The following is a 16258-nucleotide window of genomic DNA, read 5'->3' on the forward strand; positions in this document are numbered from 1 at the left end:
GGAGAGGGCTTGCCAGTTCTGCAAAAGCTGGAACAAACTTGCGGTAGTAGTTACACAGTCCAAGAAAAGCTTGCAGCTCCTTCAGGTTGTTGGGTGGCTCCCAGCGCTGTACATCCCTGACCAGAGCTGGGTTTGGGCAGATCCCATCTCCACTCACAATGTGGCCCAGGAAGAGAACTTCCTCTTGAAGCAAGTGACATTTAGAAGGCTTCAGCTTCAACCCATAGCTGTGGAGACACTTGAAGACCTGTGCGAGCCGGTCCAGGCTTTCATCCACTCCCCTGCCAATGACAATGACGTCGTCAAGGTAGATCAGTAATGTTTCCCACTGGAGTCCCCTGAGGACGAGTTCCATTGCCCTCTGAAAGGTGCTTGGGGCATTGCAGAGCCCAAATGGCATGCAGGTGTATTCATAGAGGCCCCATTTGGTGATGAATGCTGTCTTCCCGCGGTCTTGGTCATCCACTGCTATCTGCCAATAGCCAGACTGAAGGTCAAGTGTTGAGAACATTGTAGCTTCCCCAAGAACATCAAGACACTCTTCAATCTTGGGCAAAGGATATGCGTCCTTTACCGTCAGACTGTTCAAGCCGCGGTAATCTATGCACCACCGTACTCCTCCATCCTTCTTGCGTACTAAGACGACCGGAGAGGCCCACTCCGATGATGATGGTGTAACGACACCGGCTTTAAGCATGTCTTGAAGATGTGTTTGCTCTTCACTTTGAAATCCAAGAGGTGCCCTTCTCACTCGCTGGCGCACAGGCTTAGCCGATCCTGTGTCAATCTTGTGTGTGACAGCAGACATGTAACCCAGGTCGGAATCACTTTTGGCAAAGAGGGATTGGTAGGTCACTAGCAGTTGGATAAATTGTTCTTGTTGCTCCTCACTGAGTGCCTCACTAGTAGCACCAACCAGGCTTTGGAGATGTTCAGGTAGTTCAGAGATTGCTGCTACTCTTCCAACCACCAGTGATGGCACACTCTCTGACTCTCCCTCTATGATGGGCTCCACACTTTGCTCAGGTGAACATGATGGCTCCTCAGGATAAGCTTCAACTAAGAGTCCAAGGCATGCTCCTCTTGGCAGGGCCGCTTTGCTGGTCGAGAAGTTGCATAGCCGGACTGGCACCCGCTTCTCCATAGTGGTAACAACACTCCCGGAGACTACATTTTCTGTGATGTTCAAAGGCTCTAGTAGAGCTGGAACACCTGGCCTTGGTTCTTCCACCTCGCCCCAGACCACACATTCAGATGTAGGTGGTATGGTGGTAGTCTCTCCTAGGGTCACTCTGGCAACATGATAGTCTGATCCATCCCCTCGTACTATTTTGGAGGGCACAAGTTCGTTACCGATGAACACCTTACCACGGGTGTGGATGACAACATCATGAGTCTTCATCAGATCCAATCCTATGAGGACAGAGTCACGTATGGGGGCTACGTGTACGTCCCAGTCGATTGTTTTGGATGCAATTTTAAAGGTGACGTTCAGTCCACGTTTTGCTTCCATGCCATCTCCAACTCCCGCATTTAGAAGGTAGGTCTTACGTAGGCTTGTCGGATCACCTCCAGAGAAACTCCTATACAGCTCCTCTGAGATTACTATTGTCTGGGCTCCCGTGTCCACCACAGCCTGTGTTGATTGATTGATTGAGTGATTATACTTTATTGTCCCCGAGGGGAAATTTGTCTTGGGCATGGTACTTTCATGCTTCAAGTGCAACAGAGACGATACATACAACATACAGTAGACAAAGTAAACAACAGGACAGCAACAAACATTGTTGGAATGCCGTTTACTGTCACCGGAATCTGTAGACTCTCACCCTTGTTTTTGGTGCAGCCAATCTGTAGCCCTTGTGGTTTGTGATCTGCATGTAGTCTCCCTTCTGACTGCCCCCGTTGGTCTGGGCCTTTGTCACCGCGGTTACGTGCAGCTGTTGGGCTCGGCGATCTACTGCAGTCCCTCCTGAAGTGTCCTTGTTCTCCACATTTATAACATGGGCCAGCTGCTCCCCGGGTTGGGCTTGGTGACTGGGAGCGCATCCGGCCGGGCTGCACCTGATAATGGTTCTGTGTCCTCTCTAGTGACAAGGGACGTTGTGTTGTTGCTCTAGTTTTATGATGTTCAAACTGCAGCTGTAGATTCCCTACTGTATGTACGAGGGTCTTGACTTGGTCCGTTAGTGTAGCAAACTGGTCAGCAGTTACATACTGAGGGGTCTGTACCCTACGAGAAGTAGGAGTAAAGTCCTCACAGATGTCTCCATCATCAGCCCAAGAAATGCGTCGTGTTCTGTTCTTTATTTCTGTTTCACGTCCCACCGTAGCTTTGAAGTTGTGTTCATGAGCCTCTACACACTTTTGAGCCTCTGCAAGGGAGCATGGATCTCGGTTCATCACTTCATAGGCCACTTTTAGATTTTTTAGACCTTTAAGGAAGGCATCAGTTGCAAGTTGATCTTGCAGCTGGAGATCCACTCCTGGATATGCAAGTGTGACGAGGCGAAAACCAGCTCAGCACAACACAGTGACGTCAACTGACAGGAAATCCAAGGATAGAAAGCTCAGTCCCTCCGTTCCTAGCCATGAGACCAATTTCAACAACTCTCCTGCATTGGTGGATCTTACTCAATCTGGGTCGGGTGATGAGGATGATGTCCAAAATCTCAGTAACAACTTCATTGATCTAGCTGTAGATGAAAGTATTGACAATGAAGAACCCACTTCAAAAGATGCAAGTGAGGAAGAATTGCTAAACAGCAACCATGATTCTCCAATAGACAAGTCTCTTGAGTTGTTATCTGATTGTAAGGCAATAGACATGTCCGTTCAAGAGGTTTTGGATGCATCATAAACTGTGAAAGATGACAATGTTATTGGTTTGGAGAATAGCACAAGCCAGAATGTTTCCTCAGCTATTGATGAAGATGCACCACAACATGTAAATGCATCCCCACAATGGCAGAACTTGTCATTATACTAAGATAATTCCACAATGGAAGAGAGGGACTCTCCTGTCAAATCCATGAAGGACATCCTGCAGATGTCCAAGATGAGCCAAGGGAGTCATGCAGACACACCTTTGAAAATTGATGCTGGGATTGAGGCTTTTGAAGGAAACTTCAATTTACAGTTAGAAGACAGTGCTACTGATATGTTTCCAGAGGAGGATGATATCCATGAGGGGAATTCTGGGTTCCAGATGGATGACAGTTTAAATCCAGATGAAAGGCCTACTAAGAATAGAGCTGTTGAACAGAATGTAGGAACTGCCAGTGACTCCCTTGCATCTGACTCATACCACACCGCAGATAACTCATTTATTACATCTGTCCGAAAAAAGAAACGAGTAGCAGTAATCTATGATAGTGAGGAGGATGAGGAGACACCCCACTTGATGACCAGTGGATTGGATGAATCTTTCAAAGGTGTAGGATCCTCTACACCAAAATCTGTCAGAACCAGTTCCTTCAAGGTCAGGAAAAGCTTTGGATTGAACACCTCTGTGGCCTCAAGACACTCCCTTGTGGAATCAGTAATTGAAGATGTGGAAGACCTCAGTGACACAGAAGATAACACAGACGAAGTTTCACAGGAGCAGTCTAATGATGTAAGTGATGGAGGTGAGAAAGGTGGATCTCATGAGGAGTCCCTCATGGAGGAGGAGGAACCCACTGGGGAAACTTTAAACACTGAGAATGCTGAAGAGAGTGAGGAAGGGGGACTTGAGTCTTTGCATGTTGCTGAATCTGCTGAAGAGAGTGAGGAAGAGGGACTGGAGTCTATGCATGTTGCTGAATCTGCTGAAGAGAGTGAGGAAGAGGGACTTGAGTCTATGCATGTTGCAATTGTTTGAAATGTACATGTTTATTTCATTACAGTGTGTTCTATCGAACTGTCTTTAATTTTTCACTTGTACTTTGATATCGTTGGAGTAATGTATATAATTTACAAATGCAATTTTAAAGGTGACGTTCAGTCCACGTTTTGCTTCCATGCCATCTCCAACTCCCGCATTTAGAAGTACTTGTACTGTTTCTCAGTTTCTCCAGTAAAAAAAAAAGAAAAAAGTTTTAGTAGAAGGCGATAGGGAGAAGGTTTTTCCTTCTATCAGTGGCCCCGGGCCCGAGCTAGATTACTCTTCCTGCAACGAATGGTGGATTGCTGATTCACATGCTTAGTATTCAAATGTATTGATTGTAAGTCGCTTTGGAATAAGGCGTCTGCTAAATGCCAAAAATGTAAATGTAGAAGGTAGGTCTTACGTAGGCTTGTCGGATCACCTCCAGAGAAACTCCTATACAGCTCCTCTGAGATTACTGTTGTCTGGGCTCCCGTGTCCACCACAGCCTGTGTTGGAATGCCGTTTACTGTCACCGGAATCTGTAGACTCTCACCCTTGTTTTTGGTGCAGCCAATCTGTAGCCCTTGTGGTTTGTGATCTGCATGTAGTCTCCCTTCTGAAAAGTCAGTAAAGTCCTCACAGATGTCTCCATCATCAGCCCAAGAAATGCGTTGTGTTCTGTTCTTTATTTCTGTTTCACGTCCCACCGTAGCTTTGAAGTTGTGTTCATGAGCCTCTACACACTTTTGAGCCTCTGCAAGGGAGCATGGATCTCGGTTCATCACTTCATAGGCCACTTTTAGATTTTTTAGACCTTTAAGGAAGGCATCAGTTGCAAGTTGATCTTGCAGCTGGAGATCCACTCCTGGATATGCAAGTGTGACGAGGCGAAAACCAGCTCAGCACAACACAGTGACGTCAACTGACAGGAAATCCAAGGATAGAAAGCTCAGTCCCTCCGTTCCTAGCCATGAGACCAATTTCAACAACTCTCCTGCATTGGTGGATCTTACTCAATCTGGGTCGGGTGATGAGGATGATGTCCAAAATCTCAGTAACAACTTCATTGATCTAGCTGTAGATGAAAGTATTGACAATGAAGAACCCACTTCAAAAGATGCAAGTGAGGAAGAATTGCTAAACAGCAACCATGATTCTTCAATAGACAAGTCTCTTGAGTTGTTATCTGATTGTAAGGCAATAGACATGTCCGTTCAAGAGGTTTTGGATGCATCATCAACTGTGAAAGATGACAATGTTATTGGTTTGGAGAATAGCACAAGCCAGAATGTTTCCTCAGCTATTGATGAAGATGCACCACAACATGTAAATGCATCCCCACAATGGCAGAACTTGTCATTATACTAAGATAATTCCACAATGGAAGAGAGGGACTCTCCTGTCAAATCCATGAAGGACATCCTGCAGATGTCCAAGATGAGCCAAGGGAGTCATGCAGACACACCTTTGAAAATTGATGCTGGGATTGAGGCTTTTGAAGGAAACTTCAATTTACAGTTAGAAGACAGTGCTACTGATATGTTTCCAGAGGAGGATGATATCCATGAGGGGAATTCTGGGTTCCAGATGGATGACAGTTTAAATCCAGATGAAAGGCCTACTAAGAATAGAGCTGTTGAACAGAATGTAGGAACTGCCAGTGACTCCCTTGCATCTGACTCATACCACAGCGCAGATAACTCATTTATTACATCTGTCCGAAAAAAGAAACGAGTAGCAGTAATCTATGATAGTGAGGAGGATGAGGAGACACCCCACTTGATGACCAGTGGATTGGATGAATCTTTCAAAGGTGTAGGATCCTCTACACCAAAATCTGTCAGAACCAGTTCCTTCAAGGTCAGGAAAAGCTTTGGATTGAACACCTCTGTAGCCTCAAGACGCTCCCTTGTGGAATCAGTAATTGAAGATGTGGAAGACCTCAGTGACACAGAAGATAACACAGACGAAGTTTCACAGGAGCAGTCTAATGATGTAAGTGATGGAGGTGAGAAAGGTGGATCTCATGAGGAGTCCCTCATGGAGGAGGAGGAACCCACTGGGGAAACTTTAAACACTGAGAATGCTGAAGAGAGTGAGGAAGGGGGACTTGAGTCTTTGCATGTTGCTGAATCTGCTGAAGAGAGTGAGGAAGAGGGACTGGAGTCTATGCATGTTGCTGAATCTGCTGAAGAGAGTGAGGAAGAGGGACTTGAGTCTATGCATGTTGCAATTGTTTGAAATGTACATGTTTATTTCATTACAGTGTGTTCTATCGAACTGTCTTTAATTTTTCACTTGTACTTTGATATCGTTGGAGTAATGTATATAATTTACAAATGCAATTTTAAAGGTGACGTTCAGTCCACGTTTTGCTTCCATGCCATCTCCAACTCCCGCATTTAGAAGTACTTGTACTGTTTCTCAGTTTCTCCAGTAAAAAAAAAAAAAAAAAACGTTTTAGTAGAAGGCGATAGGGAGAAGGTTTTTCCTTCTATCAGTGGCCCCGGGCCCGAGCTAGATTACTCTTCCTGCAACGAATGGTGGATTGCTGATTCACATGCTTAGTATTCAAATGTATTGATTGTAAGTCGCTTTGGAATAAGGCGTCTGCTAAATGCCAAAAATGTAAATGTAGAAGGTAGGTCTTACGTAGGCTTGTCGGATCACCTCCAGAGAAACTCCTATACAGCTCCTCTGAGATTACTGTTGTCTGGGCTCCCGTGTCCACCACAGCCTGTGTTGGAATGCCGTTTACTGTCACCGGAATCTGTAGACTCTCACCCTTGTTTTTGGTGCAGCCAATCTGTAGCCCTTGTGGTTTGTGATCTGCATGTAGTCTCCCTTCTGAAAAGTCAGTAAAGTCCTCACAGATGTCTCCATCATCAGCCCAAGAAATGCGTCGTGTTCTGTTCTTTATTTCTGTTTCACGTCCCACCGTAGCTTTGAAGTTGTGTTAATGAGCCTCTACACACTTTTGAGCCTCTGCAAGGGAGCATGGATCTCGGTTCATCACTTCATAGGCCACTTTTAGATTTTTTTAGACCTTTAAGGAAGGCATCAGTTGCAAGTTGATCTTGCAGCTGGAGATCCACTCCTGGATATGCAAGTGTGACGAGGCGAAAACCAGCTCAGCACAACACAGTGACGTCAACTGACAGGAAATCCAAGGATAGAAAGCTCAGTCCCTCCGTTCCTAGCCATGAGACCAATTTCAAAAACTCTCCTGCATTGGTGGATCTTACTCAATCTGGGTCGGGTGATGAGGATGATGTCCAAAATCTCAGTAACAACTTCATTGATCTAGCTGTAGATGAAAGTATTGACAATGAAGAACCCACTTCAAAAGATGCAAGTGAGGAAGAATTGCTAAACAGCAACCATGATTCTCCAATAGACAAGTCTCTTGAGTTGTTATCTGATTGTAAGGCAATAGACATGTCCGTTCAAGAGGTTTTGGATGCATCATCAACTGTGAAAGATGACAATGTTATTGGTTTGGAGAATAGCACAAGCCAGAATGTTTCCTCAGCTATTGATGAAGATGCACCACAACATGTAAATGCATCCCCACAATGGCAGAACTTGTCATTATACTAAGATAATTCCACAATGGAAGAGAGGGACTCTCCTGTCAAATCCATGAAGGACATCCTGCAGATGTCCAAGATGAGCCAAGGGAGTCATGCAGACACACCTTTGAAAATTGATGCTGGGATTGAGGCTTTTGAAGGAAACTTCAATTTACAGTTAGAAGACAGTGCTACTGATATGTTTCCAGAGGAGGATGATATCCATGAGGGGAATTCTGGGTTCCAGATGGATGACAGTTTAAATCCAGATGAAAGGCCTACTAAGAATAGAGCTGTTGAACAGAATGTAAGAACTGCCAGTGACTCCCTTGCATCTGACTCATACCACACCGCAGATAACTCATTTATTACATCTGTCCGAAAAAAGAAACGAGTAGCAGTAATCTATGATAGTGAGGAGGATGAGGAGACACCCCACTTGATGACCAGTGGATTGGATGAATCTTTCAAAGGTGTAGGATCCTCTACACCAAAATCTGTCAGAACCAGTTCCTTCAAGGTCAGGAAAAGCTTTGGATTGAACACCTCTGTGGCCTCAAGACACTCCCTTGTGGAATCAGTAATTGAAGATGTGGAAGACCTCAGTGACACAGAAGATAACACAGACGAAGTTTCACAGGAGCAGTCTAATGATGTAAGTGATGGAGGTGAGAAAGGTGGATCTCATGAGGAGTCCCTCATGGAGGAGGAGGAACCCACTGGGGAAACTTTAAACACTGAGAATGCTGAAGAGAGTGAGGAAGGGGGACTTGAGTCTTTGCATGTTGCTGAATCTGCTGAAGAGAGTGAGGAAGAGGGACTGGAGTCTATGCATGTTGCTGAATCTGCTGAAGAGAGTGAGGAAGAGGGACTTGAGTCTATGCATGTTGCAATTGTTTGAAATGTACATGTTTATTTCATTACAGTGTGTTCTATCGAACTGTCTTTAATTTTTCACTTGTACTTTGATATCGTTGGAGTAATGTATATAATTTACAAATGCAATTTTAAAGGTGACGTTCAGTCCACGTTTTGCTTCCATGCCATCTCCAACTCCCGCATTTAGAAGTACTTGTACTGTTTCTCAGTTTCTCCAGTAAAAAAAAAAGAAAAAAGTTTTAGTAGAAGGCGATAGGGAGAAGGTTTTTCCTTCTATCAGTGGCCCCGGGCCCGAGCTAGATTACTCTTCCTGCAACGAATGGTGGATTGCTGATTCACATGCTTAGTATTCAAATGTATTGATTGTAAGTCGCTTTGGAATAAGGCGTCTGCTAAATGCCAAAAATGTAAATGTAGAAGGTAGGTCTTACGTAGGCTTGTCGGATCACCTCCAGAGAAACTCCTATACAGCTCCTCTGAGATTACTGTTGTCTGGGCTCCCGTGTCCACCACAGCCTGTGTTGGAATGCCGTTTACTGTCACCGGAATCTGTAGACTCTCACCCTTGTTTTTGGTGCAGCCAATCTGTAGCCCTTGTGGTTTGTGATCTGCATGTAGTCTCCCTTCTGAAAAGTCAGTAAAGTCCTCACAGATGTCTCCATCATCAGCCCAAGAAATGCGTCGTGTTCTGTTCTTTATTTCTGTTTCACGTCCCACCGTAGCTTTGAAGTTGTGTTCATGAGCCTCTACACACTTTTGAGCCTCTGGAAGGGAGCATGGATCTCGGTTCATCACTTCATAGGCCACTTTTAGATTTTTTAGACCTTTAAGGAAGGCATCAGTTGCAAGTTGATCTTGCAGCTGGAGATCCACTCCTGGATATGCAAGTGTGACGAGGCGAAAACCAGCTCAGCACAACACAGTGACGTCAACTGACAGGAAATCCAAGGATAGAAAGCTCAGTCCCTCCGTTCCTAGCCATGAGACCAATTTCAACAACTCTCCTGCATTGGTGGATCTTACTCAATCTGGGTCGGGTGATGAGGATGATGTCCAAAATCTCAGTAACAACTTCATTGATCTAGCTGTAGATGAAAGTATTGACAATGAAGAACCCACTTCAAAAGATGCAAGTGAGGAAGAATTGCTAAACAGCAACCATGATTCTTCAATAGACAAGTCTCTTGAGTTGTTATCTGATTGTAAGGCAATAGACATGTCCGTTCAAGAGGTTTTGGATGCATCATCAACTGTGAAAGATGACAATGTTATTGGTTTGGAGAATAGCACAAGCCAGAATGTTTCCTCAGCTATTGATGAAGATGCACCACAACATGTAAATGCATCCCCACAATGGCAGAACTTGTCATTATACTAAGATAATTCCACAATGGAAGAGAGGGACTCTCCTGTCAAATCCATGAAGGACATCCTGCAGATGTCCAAGATGAGCCAAGGGAGTCATGCAGACACACCTTTGAAAATTGATGCTGGGATTGAGGCTTTTGAAGGAAACTTCAATTTACAGTTAGAAGACAGTGCTACTGATATGTTTCCAGAGGAGGATGATATCCATGAGGGGAATTCTGGGTTCCAGATGGATGACAGTTTAAATCCAGATGAAAGGCCTACTAAGAATAGAGCTGTTGAACAGAATGTAGGAACTGCCAGTGACTCCCTTGCATCTGACTCATACCACAGCGCAGATAACTCATTTATTACATCTGTCCGAAAAAAGAAACGAGTAGCAGTAATCTATGATAGTGAGGAGGATGAGGAGACACCCCACTTGATGACCAGTGGATTGGATGAATCTTTCAAAGGTGTAGGATCCTCTACACCAAAATCTGTCAGAACCAGTTCCTTCAAGGTCAGGAAAAGCTTTGGATTGAACACCTCTGTAGCCTCAAGACGCTCCCTTGTGGAATCAGTAATTGAAGATGTGGAAGACCTCAGTGACACAGAAGATAACACAGACGAAGTTTCACAGGAGCAGTCTAATGATGTAAGTGATGGAGGTGAGAAAGGTGGATCTCATGAGGAGTCCCTCATGGAGGAGGAGGAACCCACTGGGGAAACTTTAAACACTGAGAATGCTGAAGAGAGTGAGGAAGGGGGACTTGAGTCTTTGCATGTTGCTGAATCTGCTGAAGAGAGTGAGGAAGAGGGACTGGAGTCTATGCATGTTGCTGAATCTGCTGAAGAGAGTGAGGAAGAGGGACTTGAGTCTATGCATGTTGCAATTGTTTGAAATGTACATGTTTATTTCATTACAGTGTGTTCTATCGAACTGTCTTTAATTTTTCACTTGTACTTTGATATCGTTGGAGTAATGTATATAATTTACAAATGCAATTTTAAAGGTGACGTTCAGTCCACGTTTTGCTTCCATGCCATCTCCAACTCCCGCATTTAGAAGTACTTGTACTGTTTCTCAGTTTCTCCAGTAAAAAAAAAAAAAAAAAACGTTTTAGTAGAAGGCGATAGGGAGAAGGTTTTTCCTTCTATCAGTGGCCCCGGGCCCGAGCTAGATTACTCTTCCTGCAACGAATGGTGGATTGCTGATTCACATGCTTAGTATTCAAATGTATTGATTGTAAGTCGCTTTGGAATAAGGCGTCTGCTAAATGCCAAAAATGTAAATGTAGAAGGTAGGTCTTACGTAGGCTTGTCGGATCACCTCCAGAGAAACTCCTATACAGCTCCTCTGAGATTACTGTTGTCTGGGCTCCCGTGTCCACCACAGCCTGTGTTGGAATGCCGTTTACTGTCACCGGAATCTGTAGACTCTCACCCTTGTTTTTGGTGCAGCCAATCTGTAGCCCTTGTGGTTTGTGATCTGCATGTAGTCTCCCTTCTGAAAAGTCAGTAAAGTCCTCACAGATGTCTCCATCATCAGCCCAAGAAATGCGTCGTGTTCTGTTCTTTATTTCTGTTTCACGTCCCACCGTAGCTTTGAAGTTGTGTTAATGAGCCTCTACACACTTTTGAGCCTCTGCAAGGGAGCATGGATCTCGGTTCATCACTTCATAGGCCACTTTTAGATTTTTTTAGACCTTTAAGGAAGGCATCAGTTGCAAGTTGATCTTGCAGCTGGAGATCCACTCCTGGATATGCAAGTGTGACGAGGCGAAAACCAGCTCAGCACAACACAGTGACGTCAACTGACAGGAAATCCAAGGATAGAAAGCTCAGTCCCTCCGTTCCTAGCCATGAGACCAATTTCAACAACTCTCCTGCATTGGTGGATCTTACTCAATCTGGGTCGGGTGATGAGGATGATGTCCAAAATCTCAGTAACAACTTCATTGATCTAGCTGTAGATGAAAGTATTGACAATGAAGAACCCACTTCAAAAGATGCAAGTGAGGAAGAATTGCTAAACAGCAACCATGATTCTCCAATAGACAAGTCTCTTGAGTTGTTATCTGATTGTAAGGCAATAGACATGTCCGTTCAAGAGGTTTTGGATGCATCATCAACTGTGAAAGATGACAATGTTATTGGTTTGGAGAATAGCACAAGCCAGAATGTTTCCTCAGCTATTGATGAAGATGCACCACAACATGTAAATGCATCCCCACAATGGCAGAACTTGTCATTATACTAAGATAATTCCACAATGGAAGAGAGGGACTCTCCTGTCAAATCCATGAAGGACATCCTGCAGATGTCCAAGATGAGCCAAGGGAGTCATGCAGACACACCTTTGAAAATTGATGCTGGGATTGAGGCTTTTGAAGGAAACTTCAATTTACAGTTAGAAGACAGTGCTACTGATATGTTTCCAGAGGAGGATGATATCCATGAGGGGAATTCTGGGTTCCAGATGGATGACAGTTTAAATCCAGATGAAAGGCCTACTAAGAATAGAGCTGTTAAACAGAATGTAGGTGTAATAAATCACGGAGGACTCAACTCAAGGGTTCGTTAACTTTAGATATTCAATACTCCCGGCTCACAGTCACATGGCATACAGACACAGTAGCATGACTTATATACCCTCTACTGTCGTAACTCACGCATATCTGTTTACGTCTGTGTCGTGCATAGAGCCACCCCTCCTAAATTTCGTTGTTTGGTACCTGTACTGTAGCAATGACAATAAAGTCCATTCATTCATTCATTCATTCATTCATTCATTACGTATTGTAGTCACGTCAATACTATGACATCTCCCCCTTTTCGTTTCTTTCCTTGAAGTAAACAACAGATGAACATTCTGTAAAACAATGTTATTCTATCACAATCAATAAACAATAATATCAATCAACATTTGGATTAGCAAATAATTATCAAATGAACGGTTCACATTCTGGAACTCTTTTGACATTCAGTGTTGTGGTTTTACCACCAGGAACTCTTTTCCCTTCACTTCCCCCCCCCCAAAAAAAGAAAGTCATGAGAGGACTTGTTAACTCACAAGTCCAGTCTGACAACCGGTCTGGAGATCCGTCCAGACCTGGTCTGTGACAGTCCTTCGGCACCAGCAGGTATGCTGATACTGGCGTTACCTGGCTCCTGACTGGTGTCCTCACGAACAGGTGAGGCAGGTGCTGTGTCCCCAGCTGGCTGTGGAGCAGGAACTGCCTGGAGGTGGCGTCGGTTGCGGCGGTGTGACACCCCCTGCTGTGTCTCGATGAGATAAGAGCGTGGCGTGACACTCTCGCTGGTCACGACTGCAGGAGCTGTCCAGGTTTTCTGGTGGTCCAGTTTTGTGAGGACCTTACCACCAGGCTGTAGTGGAGGTAGGGGTCTCGCCCCATGTCGTCGGTTGTAGTAGAAGGCTTGCTTCCTCTTTTCAGCCTCGTCCTTCTGCTTGATCTGCTGTTTGTCAGGCCATGAGGGTTGCAGGTTCCCCTCGATGGTCGGTAGAGTCGTCCGGATCTTCCGGCCCATTAGAAGTTCAGCTGGGCTGGCCCCCGTTGTACTGCAGGGCGTCGACCTGTAGCACATGAGTGCGATGAGAGGGTCTTTCTGTTTCAGGATTCGCTTAGCAACCTGGACCGCCCTTTCTGCATGACCGTTCCCCTGTGCGTTGTGTGGGCTCGAAGTAATGTGTTCGAAGTCGAGCTTACGTGCCAGGTTTCGAAACTCAGCGCTCGAGAATTGAGGTCCATTGTCGCTGACAACCACATCTGGGATGCCGTAGCGGGCGCATGTTCCTTTGAGCTTCAAAGCAACTTGAGTACTGGTTGTCGTCGTCATGTGCAGTATCTCAATATACCTTGAGTAGTAGTCTGAGATGACTAGGTAGTTCTGCTTGTTGTGCTCACAGAGGTCTAGAGCTATACGCTGCCATGGTCTGTCGGGGAGCGGAGTAGATATCAACGGCTCCTTCTGCTGTGCTCTTCTCAACTCACAACAGGACTGACACGAATAGACAATGTTCTTGAGCTGTGTGGAAATGCCGGGCCACCAGACCGAGGCGTTCGCCCTGTCCCTACACTTTGAGAGTCCTTGATGTCCATCGTGGATTCTATCGAGGATGTCTGCTCTCATTGTCGCTGGTATCACTATGCGGCTTCCTCTGACGACGAACCTGTCGTACTCTGAAAGTTCATCTCGTGTAGCGAAGTACTCACGTATGTCACTTGGTACTTGGTATGCGTGCTCAGGCCATCCTGACCTGATGTACCTGATCACCGTTTGCAGCCTCTCGTCGGCCGCAGTAGCTGCTCGTATGCTGTCCATCTTTCGTGGGCTAGCTGGCACACTGTCCATGACAGCTGCGATGTAACACTCCACCTCAGAGTGTGTGTCTCTCCCGTTCTCAGCGTGGCTCAGAGGGCTCCTTGACAGTGTGTCTGCCACTACAAGGGTCTTCCCAGGCGCATAACTAGCTACTGGCTTAAAGCGCATGAGCCGCATGAGAAGTCTCTGGCACCTTAGTGGGACGTTTTCCAAGTCCTTACTGTTCATTAGTGGGACCAGGGGCTTGTGGTCGGTCACTAGATCGAAGGTCTCGAGGCCGTAGAGGTATTTCTCAAACCTCTCACAGGCCCAGACACTCGCCAGACATTCTTTCTCAATCTGAGCGTATCTGGTTTCCGCATCCGTCAGCCTCCTGGAACAGTATGCGACTGGCTTCCAATCCTTTCCATGGAGCTGCAGCAGCACGCCGCCGAGCCCGTAGCTGCTTGCATCAGCTGAGACTGCAGTGGGTCGGTTGGCGTCGTAGAATACCAATACTGGTGATGTCATCAGGAGCTCTTTCACCTTCTCAAAGGCTGTGTGTTGTGCTGGGCCCCAGTGTCAGTACGTATGCAGAGAGTGAGAATAAAGCGCACATGATTGTTTTTCTACCGGCAAAACGACTACATCGTCCAGTTATTGCCGTCACTCCTACATTGGTGACCCTGGTTTTCTCTCGAACGTTTTCGGAGATCATTGAACATGACAACAAACGCAGTTTCACTCAAGCTGCCCGAGTTTTGGGAACAAAATGCCATAGCATGGTTTGCACAAGCTGAAGCTCAATTCGCCCTCAGGGATGTTACCGTGGATAATACCAAATACTACTACGTGGTAGCAGCTCTAACCAATTCAACTGCAGCGAGAGTGGTGAGTCTTATTGAAAACCCACCGGCACAGCACAAATATGTTACCTTGAAGGCACACCTCATAGATACTTTTTGTCTGTCTGAATCTGAACGTGCACGCCAGCTCCTCTCTCTCCCTGGGCTCGGTGACACAAAACCCTCTGAACTGATGGACCACATGCTAGCTCTGCTGGGCGACCATCAGCCGTGTTTTCTTTTTAAAGAGTTTTTTTTGCAACAGTTGCCAGACCAGGTTCGTTTTTCTATGGCTAATTCAATCAAAACAGACTTTCGTCAGCTAGCCAAGGAAGCGGATATATTTTTCTCAGCTGGGAAGAGGTGTTTTACATCCACCATGGATGAGTATGGGTTCCAACCACTGTCCATCTCCGCTACTGCTGGGGCCCACCGGGTGAGGCCGTCGGGGTTGTGCTTTTACCATGCAAAATTCGGGAACAAAGCTAAGAAGTGCCTACCACCATGCAACTTCAGTGTGTCGGGAAACGCACAGGCCGCCACTCATTAGCAGCTGTGGGTGCCGGCCATTCTGCAGGCTTGCTGTACGTCACTGACTCCCTCTCTGGCCGCCGGTTTCTATGTGACACGGGGGCCCAGGTGAGCGTGCTGCCTGTATCGGCAATAGACATTAAAACAGCGAAACGAGGGCCCTCCCTTGAGGCTGCCAATGACTACCTTCGGGGCCCTCCCTTGAGGCTGCCAATGACTACCTTCGGCAGGCGCACTGTGGGTTTGTGTTTTGCTGACCAGCGTTTTACCTGGAGTTTTGTGTTGGCCAAAGTGTCTACTCCCCTCTTAGGCGCTGACTTTCTCTGCGCTAACAGCCTCCTGGTGGACGTGGGGAACCGCCGACTCGTCAACGCGGAGACGTTCGGCTCTTTGTCATGTGAGCGCAGTGCCGCAGCCACAATGAAGCTGTCCAGTGCTGTCTCGCCGGCTGATGAGTTCTCCCCTCTTCTATTGGAGTTCTCAGACATCACAACACCTACCTTCTCGGCCGCTGCCACCAAACACGGCGTCATGCATTACATCTCCACGGAAGGCCCACCAGTGCATGCCAGGGCCCGTCGCCTCGACCCACACAAGCTCACCATCGCGAAGGAGGAGTTTGCAGCCATGGAGGCACTTGGCATCATTCGCCGTTCTGACAGTCCCTGGGCCAGCAGGGACCAAACAGCAACCATGATTCTCCAATAGACAAGTCTCTTGAGTTGTTATCTGATTGTAAGGCAATAGACATGTCCGTTCAAGAGGTTTTGGATGCATCATCAACTGTGAAAGATGACAATGTTATTGGTTTGGAGAATAGCACAAGCCAGAATGTTTCCTCAGCTGTTGATGAAGATGCACCACAACATGTAAATGCATCCCCACAATGGCAGAACTTGTCATTATAC

Source organism: Nansenia antarctica (genome assembly GCF_963989245.1).
Source record: "Nansenia antarctica genome assembly, chromosome: 2".
In the NCBI taxonomy this organism is placed as follows: Eukaryota; Metazoa; Chordata; class Actinopteri; order Argentiniformes; family Microstomatidae; genus Nansenia; species Nansenia antarctica.